This window comes from Neolamprologus brichardi, chromosome 9, assembly GCF_056152115.1.
Source record: "Neolamprologus brichardi isolate AB-2024 chromosome 9, ASM5615211v1, whole genome shotgun sequence".
Classification (NCBI taxonomy): Eukaryota; Metazoa; Chordata; class Actinopteri; order Cichliformes; family Cichlidae; genus Neolamprologus; species Neolamprologus brichardi.
The window spans coordinates 157,060-169,750 of record NC_142112.1 but is presented as its reverse complement, the minus strand read 5'-3'; the positions used below and the strand labels follow the sequence as shown (position 1 = coordinate 169,750).

The 12,691-nt window shown below is 44.5% G+C and overlaps 1 pseudogene; it reads left to right on the top strand.

Annotated features, from left to right (window-relative positions):
- The first annotated feature begins 7,168 nt into the window (after window positions 1-7,168).
- On the top strand, window positions 7,169-11,140 carry LOC148101055 (uncharacterized; annotated as a pseudogene).
- Window positions 11,141-12,691: the final 1,551 nt, after the last annotated feature.

Sequence of the window (12,691 nt, the reverse complement as noted above, 5' to 3'; positions counted from 1 at the left end):
ACATGTGACGCAGCTGTCTGATCTTAAGGAGAGTCCAGACTGGAGACTGGAGACTCTGCTGTAAGTAGAGTGATGGAGTGAGTGGGTGGTGCTGTCAGCAGTATTGTACTAAACACAGTCAGTATGAAACAAAGATCCAGTGTTTCCTGTAAAGCTGCAGCTTCTCAGTGAAGCTGTGAGAGGAGAATGGTGACAGGCTTCAGGATTGGAAACAAACACTGTCAACAGCCAATCAGCTCTCTGAACAAAGCAGCACGCAGACCAATGACTGCATTCATTTCCAAGTTTAAAGCAGTGAAGAACACAGTCTGTAGGTGAGGAAGAATTTAGTGAGAGCAGATGTTTGGATGGAATTCCTCCAGTTAACAGCTGGAACCGTCCATCTGGATTGTTGGGCTTGTTGTTGGGGTTCCTACAGAGCTCAGAGTGGACACACCAAGGTTCTTCTAATGAATGAAAGTCCAAACTCAAACTAGGAGGGAAAAACATTTTCATCAGCTTCAATAAAAATCCAAAGATTAGAAAAAGTGAACCAATAATGAGTCCTAGTACAGTCCCAGCAGTGCAGTCCCTGCTGCTCTTTATACTGGATGTGCTGCATCACTGACTGACAGCTGATGAAGAGTCTCTGGAAACACTCGTTTATCTCCTCTGCTCTTCCTTCTTCTCTCTGCAGGTGGAGGTGATGATGGTAAACAGGACGGTGTGTGTGCTGAGAGAGGAGCAGCTGTGTCCTGATGATCCAGAGAGGTTGAAGCAGCAGCAGCTTGTGTGTAGAGACGCTCTGACTGGGCCATGTTACTAGGAGGTGGAGAGGAGAGCTTCATCCAGCAGTGACTGACAGAGGAATGAGAAGAAGTGCAGATGACTGTCAGTGCTGCAGAGTGAACTGCTCTGAGAACAGCTCCACTGTCAGACACAATGTAGAGTCCAGCATCATCCCTGTGTGTCCCTCTGGATCTGACAGAGGATCATCAGTGTATCTGGACTGCTCTGCTGCTGCTCTGTCCTTCTACAGTTTCTGCACAGTCTCTGTCTGACACTGGCTTCAGACCCTCCTGGATCAAACTCACCTGGAACAGAAACACTTCTGAATAGATTTGAATACAGAATATATTTGATATATACTGTAGATGTACTGTAGAGTTAGATATTGCAGTTTGTCTCTTGTAAATACAGTCTGTGAGCAGCTATGAGGTTAATTTCATTATTATCAGGATGTCCTAAAAACTCGCTGAAAAGCCTTCTGTTAATCCAAAATGCTGCAGCAAGAGTACTGACAGGGACTAGAAAGAGAGAGCATATTTCTCCTGTTTTGGCTTCCCTTCATTGGCTTCCTGTTAAATCCAGAATTGAATTCAAAATCCTGCTCCTCACATACAAGGTCTTAAATAATCAGGCCCCATCTTATCTTAATGACCTTGTAGTACCATATCACCCTATTAGAGCACTTTGCTCTCGCTCTGCAGGCCTACTTGTTGTTCCTTGAGTATTTAAAAGTAGAATGGGAGGGAGAGCCTTCAGTTTTCAGGCCCCTCTTCTGTGGAACCAGCTTCCAGTTTGGATTCGGGAGACAGACACTATCTCTATTTTCAAGATTAGGCTTAAAACTTTCCTTTTTGCTAAAGCATATACTTAGGGCTGAATCAGGTGACCCTGAATCCTCCCTTAGTTATGCTGCAATAGACGTAGGCTGCCATGATGCATTGAGTTTTTCGTTTCCAGTCACCTTTCTCACTCACTATGTGTTAACAGACCTCTCTGCATTGAATCGTATCTGTTATTAATCTCTGTCTCTCTTCCACAGCATGTCTTTATCCTGTCTTCCTTCTCTCACCCCAACCAATCACAGCAGATGGCTGCCCCTCCCTGAGCCTGGTTCTGCCGGAGGTTTCTTCTGTTAAAAGGGAGTTTTTCCTTCCCACTGTCGCCAAAGTGCTTGCTCATAGGGGGTCATATGATTGTTGGGTTTTTCTCTGTATCTATTATTGTAGGATCTCCTGTACAATATGAAGCGCCTTGGCTCTATATAAATAAAATTGAATTGAATTAAATTGAATATCTTCCTAGAAACACTACGTTTTCACTCTTCACTTGGTTTTTCATGTATTTACAGAAGATTAATACTCATCCCACCTTTTTCATTTCTATAGAGTAATCGATCAGGTAAAAATTATTCAGCACATGCTGAATGTGCTGACAGGTGGACTTCTTCATGCTTTTATACATAATCAGAATCAGAATACTTTATTGATCCCTGGGGGAAATTATTTTTCATTACAGTACTCCATTTTAAACAAACATTAACAAAGACAGACAATACACTAAGAATAGCACAATATATACAGGCATACAGTGGGGCAAAAAAGTATTTAGTCAGCCACCGATTGTGCAAGTTCCCCCACTTAAAATGATGACAGAGGTCAGTAATTTGCACCAGAGGTACACTTCAACTGTGAGAGACAGAATGTGAAAAAAAAATCCATGAATTCACATGGTAGGATTTGTAAAGAATTTATTCGTAAATCAGGGTGGAAAATAAGTATTTGGTCAATAACAAAAACACAACTCAATACTTTGTAACATAACCTTTGTTGGCAATAACAGAGGTCAAACGTTTACTATAGGTCTTTACCAGGTTTGCACACACAGTAGCTGGTATTTTGGCCCATTCCTCCATGCAGATCTTCTCAAGAGCAGTGATGTTTTGGGGCTGTCACCGAGCAACACGGACTTTCAACTCCCGCCACAGATTTTCTATGGGGTTGAGGTCTGGAGACTGGCTAGGCCACTCCAGGACTTTCAAATGCTTCTTACGGAGCCACTCCTTTGTTGCCCGGGCGGTGTGTTTTGGATCATTGTCATGTTGGAAGACCCAGCCTCGTTTCATCTTCAAAGTTCTCACTGATGGAAGGAGGTTTTGGCTCAAAATCTCACGATACTTGGCCCCATTCATTCTGTCCTTAACACGGATCAGTCGTCCTGTCCCCTTGGCAGAAAAACAGCCCCATAGCATGATGTTTCCACCCCCATGCTTCACAGTAGGTATGGTGTTCTTGGGATGCAACTCAGTATTCTTCTTCCTCCAAACACGACGAGTTGAGTTTATACCAAAAAGTTCTACTTTGGTTTCATCTGACCACATGACATTCTCCCAATCCTCTGCTGTATCATCCATGTGCTCTCTGGCAAACTTCAGACGGGCCTGGACATGCACTGGCTTCAGCAGCGGAACACGTCTGGCACTGCGGGATTTGATTCCCTGCCGTTGTAGTGTGTTACTGATGGTGACCTTTGTTACTTTGGTCCCAGCTCTCTGCAGGTCATTCACCAGGTCCCCCCGTGTGGTTCTGGGATCTTTGCTCACCGTTCTCATGATCATTTTGACCCCACGGGATGAGATCTTGCGTGGAGCCCCAGATCGAGGGAGATTATCAGTGGTCTTGTATGTCTTCCATTTTCTGATGATTGCTCCCACAGTTGATTTTTTCACACCAAGCTGCTTGCCTATTGTAGATTCACTCTTCCCAGTCTGGTGCAGGTCTACAATTCTTTTCCTGGTGTCCTTCGAAAGCTCTTTGGTCTTGGCCATGGCGGAGTTTGGAGTCTGACTGGTTGAGGCTGTGGACAGGTGTCTTTTATACAGATGATGAGGTCAAACAGGTGCCATTCATACAGGTAACGAGTGGGGGACAGAAAAGCTTCTTACAGAAGACGTTACAGGTCTGTGAGAGCCAGGGATTTTCCTTGTTTGAGGTGACCAAATACTTATTTTCCACCCTGATTTACGAATAAATTCTTTACAAATCCTACCATGTGAATTCATGGATTTTTTTTTCACATTCTGTCTCTCACAGTTGAAGTGTACCTCTGGTGCAAATTACTGACCTCTGTCATCATTTTAAGTGGGGGAACTTGCACAATCGGTGGCTGACTAAATACTTTTTTGCCCCACTGTATATATACATAAAGTCACTTATTAATAAATAGCTGAAAAAGAACATGTGCAAGAAGGGTGTAGCTGTTGCAGTAAACAGTGTGTTAAGTGGATGAGCTGTACAGGGAGATGGCCACAGGCAGGAAAGATTTCCTGTGTCGTTCAGTGGTGCTTTTCGGTAATCTCAGTCTCTCACTGAACGTGCTCCTGTGACTGACCAGCATGTCATGGAGTGAGTGGGAGGTGTTATCCAACATTCAACATCCAACCACCTTGAGGGAGTCCAGCTCCATCCCCACAATATTACTGGCCTTACGAATCAGTTTATCAAGTCTGTTGGCATCTGCTACCCTCAGCCTGCTCCCCCAGCATACAACAGCATAGAGGATCGCACTGGCCACAACAGACTCATAGAAAATCCTGAGCATTTTCTGGCAGATGTTAAAGGACCTCAGTCGGAAGTCTTGTGTAGAGATGCAGAGGCAGTATATTAAGAACAGGAAACAGATGCAGACAGAAAAGCGGAACTAAGCAACACACACACCGTTCAAGTAAGGGCAGAGGTAAAGAAGTTGTTTTGACCAAAACTGTGTGTGACGTGTGAGTACCAAAATAAAAAAGGAGGAACCTGATTATCATATAGGTTATTGGCTTTGAATGCTTCAGATCTGCAAGTGGCTTAGTGCTGTGCACATCTCTCTTCCGGAAGATGATTGAATAAAATGATTATAAAAACTTTGACCACTCTGAGTCTTCTCTGTCCAGTAAAAGAATAAAAGAACTGGGTTCAATACAGACCTACGGTGAATGACGGTGCATATTTGTAGGCTTGTTAGTTACACAAAGATGGAGTCTATGACCGAAATGCTGAGTTGAGGAATAACAGACACATCGGGTTAGCTTTTCTTTACCTTACCTGCAAAAAATCTGAAATACTGAATGTAAAATAATTACAATGTAAGGAAAAAAGGAAATATTTGCCCTGTTTGTTGACGTCTGCCACCATAAATCACTGCAAACTTTGATGTTAACTAGCATGTCCTACATTTAGCTTGTTGATTAGCTACAATCACAGCATGATAGTGGCCACTGAGAAAACTCCTGTCTTGACACAAAGGTAGAAACATTTCAAGGTGTTATAACAAGGAAACTGGTGATTATACCCGGGAAAGGCAAAAGGTGTTTCAAATGCTCTCCAGCTTCTTGGTGAGGAAACATGCATTCTCCAAAACCATGTGAATATCCCACCTCTGTCAAACCATTTAAACATTAACTGAGCTTTTATATCAGGTACAAGAGGTTTGCAGAGCAGGTGATCGAAGAGGGACAAAAGGAAGCAGAGAAAGGAGGAGAGAGGAGGCAAAAGAGGAGGTTCAGAGGAGAGTGAAGGTGGTGACAGAAGAGGTGCAGAGGAGAGTGAGAGAGGAGGGGCATAGGAGGGTGAAGGTGGTGTGACAGAGGAGGTGCAGAGGAGGGTGAAGGAGGTGACAGAAGAGGTGCAAAGGAGAGTGAAGCTGGTGACAGAGGATGTGCAGAGGAGAGTGAAGGAGGTGACAGAAGAGGTGCAGAGGAGAGTGAAGGAGGTGACAGAAGAGGTGCAGACGAGAGTGAAGCTGGTGACAGAGGATGTGCAGAGGAGAGTGAAGGTGGTGACAGAAGAGGTGCAGAGGAGAGTGAAGGAGGAGGTGCAGAGGAGAGTGAAGGAGGAGGTGCAGAGGAGAGTGAAGGAGGTGACAGAGGAGGTGACAGAGGAGGTGTAGAGGAGAGTGAAGGAGGAGGTGTAGAGGAGAGTGAAGGAGGTGACAGAGGAGGTGTAGAGGAGATTGAAGGTGGTGACAGAGGAGGTGTAGAGGAGAGTGAAGGAGGTGACAGAGGAGGTGTAGAGGAGAGTGAAGGTGGTGACAGAGGAGGTGCAGAGGAGAGTGAAGGAGCAGGTGCAGAGGAGAGTGAAGGAGGTGACAGAGGAGGTGTAGAGGAGAGTGAAGGTGGTGACAGAGGAGGTGCAGAGGAGAGTGAAGGAGGAGGTGCAGAGGAGAGTGAAGGAGGTGACAGAGGAGGTGCAGAGGAGAGTGAAGGAGGTGACAGAAGAGGTGTAGAGGAGAGTGAAGGAGGTGACAGAGGAGGTGTAGAGGAGAGTGAAGGTGGTGACAGAGGAGGTGCAGAGGAGAGTGAAGGTGGTGACAGAGGAGGTGTAGAGGAGAGTGAAGCTGGTGACAGAGGAGGTGTAGAGGAGAGTGAAGGTGGTGACAGAAGAGGTGCAGAGGAGAGTGAAGGAGGAGGTGTAGAGGAGAGTGAAGGAGGAGACAGAAGAGGTGCAGAGGAGAGTGAAGGAGGAGGTGCAGAGGAGAGTGAAGGAGGTGACAGAGGAGGTGTAGAGGAGAGTGAAGGTGGTGACAGAGGAGGTGCAGAGGAGAGTGAAGGAGGTGAAAGAGGAGGTGTAGAGGAGAGTGAAGGAGGTGACAGAGGAGGTGTAGAGGAGAGTGAAGGTGGTGACAGAGGAGGTGCAGAGGAGAGTGAAGGTGGTGACAGAGGAGGTGTAGAGGAGAGTGAAGCTGGTGACAGAGGAGGTGTAGAGGAGAGTGAAGGTGGTGACAGAGGAGGTGTAGATGTGTGTGAAGGTGGTGACAGAGGAGGTGCAGAGGAGAGTGAAGGTGGTGACAGAGGAGGTGCAGAGGAGAGTGAAGGTGACAGAGGAGGTGTAGAGCTTGGGCAGGAGAACGGAGGAGGTGACAGTGGGTCAGATGAGCACAGAGAGAAAGGCTGCACATGGATGAGCAGGTAAAAACAACACAATAATTGTGCGTGCAAACACACACTGTCAGAACACTGAACTGATCTGTGTTTGGTTCACAACAGTCAGACTAATGAGCAGCTGAGAATGCAACGATATATTCATCCATGTTTATTTAACAATGTCAATAATGTTGTTAATATGTGCAACACAATCATGTAATATATTGTTGCTGGTGTCAGTACAGTGATGTAAATGACTGAATATATCCATAAATAAGCAGAGTCACCATGTGGTGTTGTTGCCATCTGGCAGTATAGCAGTGGAGAGCTGACAGTAAAAGTGCCCGTGGTCCTCTGCTGTTTAAAACAAATGTATTTATTTATTTAGACAGAGATGTCGACCCCCCCAATGTTCAGCACAAAGTTCTTGCTCAGGACTGCTGCCTCACAGCAAGGACCTTCTTGCTGTGAGACAGCAGAGCTGATCACAGCGACACCATGCTCTCTAAAAACAGTAGCATGCTCTCGTCTGCTCCCTCGTAACACTGCTCTTTTATTGAGGTTACATGAATATGCATAGGTTCATTAACACAGGTACACATGTGAACAAAGAGTACCGTCTGTGTGTGTGTGTAGGTATGTGTGTGTGTGTGTGTGTGTGAAACAAAAACAAAAGGCACTTATACTAAAAACAGATATACGCGTGTTTGCCATACTATATATCAGCAAGAGAAGACACGACCTCTCTCATGACCCTAGGTTGTGAGTGTGTATGCCAGAACACTCTGGAATGCACACAAAGTCTTTACAGACTACTAAGGATCAAACCAACGAACGCAAAAGCGAAAAAGAGCACCCATCGGAGGTAAACACCAACCCCCCCCAACATCCAAAGTTGCTCTCATTGTACGCTAATCTGCACATAACTTTCAGATAAATCACGTACCTGTAATTGGAATAGTGGTGTTCATTTGCCTTATGTGTATATACTAATTTTATCTTACAGGCTTTCGTTATGCAGCTGCAGAGTCTGAAGGTGTGCCCCGTACAGAAGTGATCGATGAAGATCTGACAGAAGACCAACAACAAAATCACCATGTCATGGAGGCAGTGGACAGCAGTTGTTTTGGACAAGTGGAGGTTGAGGTACCAGCTGCAAATGTGGACAGTGGTGATCGGACAGACAGCGTCACAAAAGCTAAAGGGCATTGTGTGTGCAATGAACAGGGCAGAGCAGAAATAAACCGGCTGCTGGAGGAGAACAGACTGCTTCGATCACAGTTGCAAAAGACAGAGCTGAATGAACATTTCTTAAAGGATGATACCGAAAAAGTAAGATATTACATTGGACTACATTGTTATGCTGTCTTAATGTCCCTCTTCAACACTGTAAAAGATTTCCTGCAAGTCTCGAAGAAACTGTCAGGTTTCCAAATGCTCTTACTCACACTAATGCGTCTGAGACTTGATCTTCCAGTCCAGCATCTTTGTCATCTATTCGATGTGTCCCACGAAACACTGTCTTCTATCTTCGCCGATACCATTGATGTTTGGTATGGGAGCACTGGTGCACTGGCCTGAGAGGCACTGTCTGCAAGCCACAGTGCCTCCTCAGTATAGTGAAACTTTTGGAAAATGAGTAGCCATCATTGTTGACTGTTTTGAGATTCGAACAGAAAGACCATCTAATTTAAAGGCACGTGCACAAACATACTCTCATTATAAGGGTACACACACTATAAAATACCTCATCGGGATTTCACCCCATGGAGCTATTTCTTTCATTTCCAAGGGATGGGGGTGCATCAGATAAACACATCACAGAGAAATGTGGCATTCTTCTCAAACTAAAGCTCAGTTTGGATCACAGTTCAGTCACTAGTCTGAGAAATTCTTGTTGTGGCCAAGTGCCACAGTTTCATCATCACTTTGTAAAGAGGGAACTTCATCTGACACATTTTCACAGCTTGGAAGTGGAAATGATGCTTTGAAGGAAACACAGAATGGATTTTCCTCCACAAAACAAACAGCAGCAGACTGAGGATCTTGTTAGAGGAAGAAGGTGAAAAAAGGAGATTTCATGTGATTTCCATGCGTTGGTGCTCTGGACAGTGCCCTGCAGAAGCTGAAGGTTTCTGTTTGTTTGTGTTTGATGAGCTCTGACTTCTGTAAATATGTAGACTGTATGTATGAAGAGGCAGATGGAGTTTGTGTCTCACTCATGTAGTGACTGTTGTTGTTAAACAGACACCATGACAGAGATCATAAAGGTCTCCTGATGTTAGAAATGAGACAAAGGCAGGAGGTGTGTGGACTGTGTGTAGAAGCATGTGTGTGTCTGAAGTCTGTTCATGAATCCAGTCATGTTTAGTTCAATATAGTGATGTGCTGATCTTTACCATGTTGTTCTGTTGTTTTGATCCCTCTGGATTCAAATGATGAACAGATCAGTCCTGTGTTTACTGCCATGGAGCTGACACGTGTCACACTGACACAACTCTGAAAGCACATGAATGAAAAGCTCAACCAAAAACTTTTCCTTCATCTAATTGCAGATTTCTTTCTGTCTGTGTACAAACTGATGTCTGTCTCACTTCAGACTGGATTTAAATTCAGCTTCTTCAGGTCACACCTTCTTGCATTGACTCCAAAAACAGAAAAGTTGTCTGACTCTCAGACTGAATCTGAGTCAGAGTAAAGTTCACGTGCTGACATACAATGTCAGGGTTGTCACTCAAACAAAGTAATGTATCACACAGTTACTTTCATACTGTTCTTAAAAGTAATGCATTATCTTCATCAATTACTGGTTGAAGAAAGTCCTCTCCCCTGAAGCCGACCTTGCTGAGCCTGGTTAGTGAACTGAATCAGTGCTTCTTCCGTGTTTGTTACAGCCTCTAACATGACAAAATGTTCAGCAGATGTCTCTAATATGGAGAACACACTTCAACATCTGCAGCAGATTTGGGATTTTTGTGTCTTTGATGTTGTTTGATAATCTTGTGAGAAGTGTTTCAAGATGATGAAGCAAACACAGACAGTAGATACAGAAGCGCTGAGAACAGAGTGGAGGTTAAGGTTAACCCAAAGACACAAGCACAGCTTTCAATTCAGTTTTATTTACACAGCACCAAATCACAACAACAGTCGACTCAAGGGGCTTTATATTGTACAGTAGACCCTACAATAAACCATACAGAGAAAAACCCAACAATAAGGCTACTAGTTACTGAAAAAGTGCTTGTGCTTAAAGTGCGTTGGCACTTTTTGGTAATATTGTAGACAATGTTAAACTTAATCATCATCTCGGCTCCTCTGACGACCTGTTTGCTGCTGCTTGCTGCTGAAAGGCAGTGGGGAGAGGGGACACTTGGGCATTTATCGCAGCATACAATGTGTTTCTGGATACACTGTGCTTTTTCAGAGGTTGATGGCTCTGTGTCAGAGCACTGGCTGTGAATTTCAGACGGATCAGGCCATAACTTAACGAGTTATCAATAGTTCTTTTCATCTTTTCTTATTACCCACAGCTACATCCACTTCTGTCGGGCCTAGGCTGCTCACTAGGTCTGGGTATCATCACTGATTTCTGTAATCCATTTGATTTGATTCAATTTTGACTCAGAGACTCAAAAATATTATAATTCTGATCATTTATCAGTACTGACACTGTGAGACTTCATCAGAGGTGTGAGCATCACAGCAGCAGCGGCCGATAGCTCTGTACATGACTTGTGCGTAATAAACGAACAAATAATGCAGAAAACAGAAATTTAAGATGGAAAAGTGTTCTTGAAGTACGTCGTGGAGGAAGCAAAACAGCAAAAGTAAGATTGAATTCATGACGATGTTTATCCAATGTGAAGCGTAGTTTTGATCTTCTTTTGCTGCTGGTTCAGTGCGTTTTGGTTGGAGAGAGATGAAACCTGCAGCATCAGGATCTAGCGCAAAAACAAAAAGACAAACACAGAGCGCAGACCCACTGACACATCAGAATCTGTGAGCTGTCAGCTTTTAGCCCTGACAGTGTATCCGTACCATTGGGTGAGAAAGCTGACATCTCACTGCGTCCTGTCGGCGCTCTGTGTTTACGTCTTTACCTCCTCTCATTTACTTTTTTTGTCACGGTTGACGCTGGCCAACCGTGGGGATGTGAGGGAGGAGGATCCAAATGCTGGACTCTTTAATGAAGATGTGAAGTGCGTTTATTTACAGTGAAGTAAAGAACCAGTACACAATAAATCCCCGCAGCTCCCTTGACTCCCGTGTCGTGTCTCACTCAAACATCCGTGCTCGTGCTCGTGCTCTCCGCTCCCGCGTTTCTGCACAACCCGTGCATGCTGTCCTTTTCTGCTCCACACTCCTCCTACAGGGAAACAACAGAGGCAGCCATCAAGCACAACTCCCACAGGCATACCTGACACTACACTCAACGATCCCACGCCGGTGGGAGCTCCATCACTCTCCTAAATAGCTTCCCCGATGAGCCGAATCAGCAACAGGTGCGTGGCATGGGCCTCAGGTGTGGCCAGTCCTCCAGCAGGGCCACACACATCAGACCTGCAGGTGCCTGTCATCCATCCTACAGCCACACCCGCAGACACACACATATACACACACACCCTGCCTGTACATACAAAATGTGGAACACAGACATGACAGCATAGTGCAGAAGAAACGCACATCAAATAATAATAATAAATGGTCTGTATTTGTATAGCGCTTTACTTGATCCTAAGGACCCCAAAGTGCTTTACACTATACACAATCATCCACCCATTCACACACTGGTGATGGCAGCTACATTGTAGCCACAGCCACCCTGGGGCACACTGACAGAGGCGAGGCTGCTGGACACTGGCGCCACCGGGCCCTCTGACCACCACCAGTAGGCAACGGGTGAAGTGTCTTGCCCAAGGACACAACGACCGAGACTGTCGGAGCCGGGGCTCGAACCAGCAACCTTCCGATTACAAGACAAACTCCCAACTCTTGAGCCATGATCACCCTATAATAATAATCATAGTCGACACTGCTCACGGACCCCGAGTCCCCGGAACTGGGTCCGTGACAGTTTTAGCTGTTTGATTTAACCAGCTTTAACCTGAGATTCGTTTCTGCTAAAATACATTAGTATTTAAAAGTCGATTCAGGATTTAATGAATCGATATTGCTTTATTTAAGCTACTCATCTCTTTCTGCCTGCATTTTCAAACATACATACGCAAAGGACTAGGAATATCTGGACCACGGCCAATCAGAGAGGTGCCTCCCCTGACTATCTCCGATTGGTTTAGACCACGATATGGGCATAATGTGAGCCTATTGTTGACCACACGGGCTGGTTGCACCGGTGCGACCAAGGATTTTTTTTTAGTTGCACCATTGAGAAATTTGGTCACAAATGTGACACTCTAGAGCCCTGCTAAGGGAAGCATGTATAATGTAAACAGAAATAATCCTAGCACTGAACCCTGTGGAACTCCATAATTAAGCTCAGTGTATGAAGAGGACTCTCCATTTACATGAACAAATTGGAGTCTATTAGATAGATATGATGCAAACACTGCAGTGCTGGACCTGTAATACCTACAGAGTAGAAAATTAGAGCGATTAGAGCACGGTTTAGTCATGGAGGGAGAGGTAGAAATGTGTTTAAGGCTATGAGACTTTACTCTGACATTACAGTCAAGTACTCACTAAGAATACTTCATTACAACAAACAGAATTATAAAAACCATGTAGAGTGCCTAATTTATCTTTATGCACTATATATATGTATTTAATACAAGATTAAATGGGATTAGCTGGCAGAGATTTGGAGCCAAATCCAGGACAAACAATAATAAGATGAAGTGAGCCTTCATTCAGACTGAAAACAGTTCAAAAGTAACAAAGTTCAGTGTTTAACAAAAAACCCAAAAGACTTCAATGGAGAAACACAAGAGACCACAGTCTGACCAATGAACAATAAAGGAAGGACAGTAAAAGCTTCAAACACCTTAAATGCCGGTATGTGAA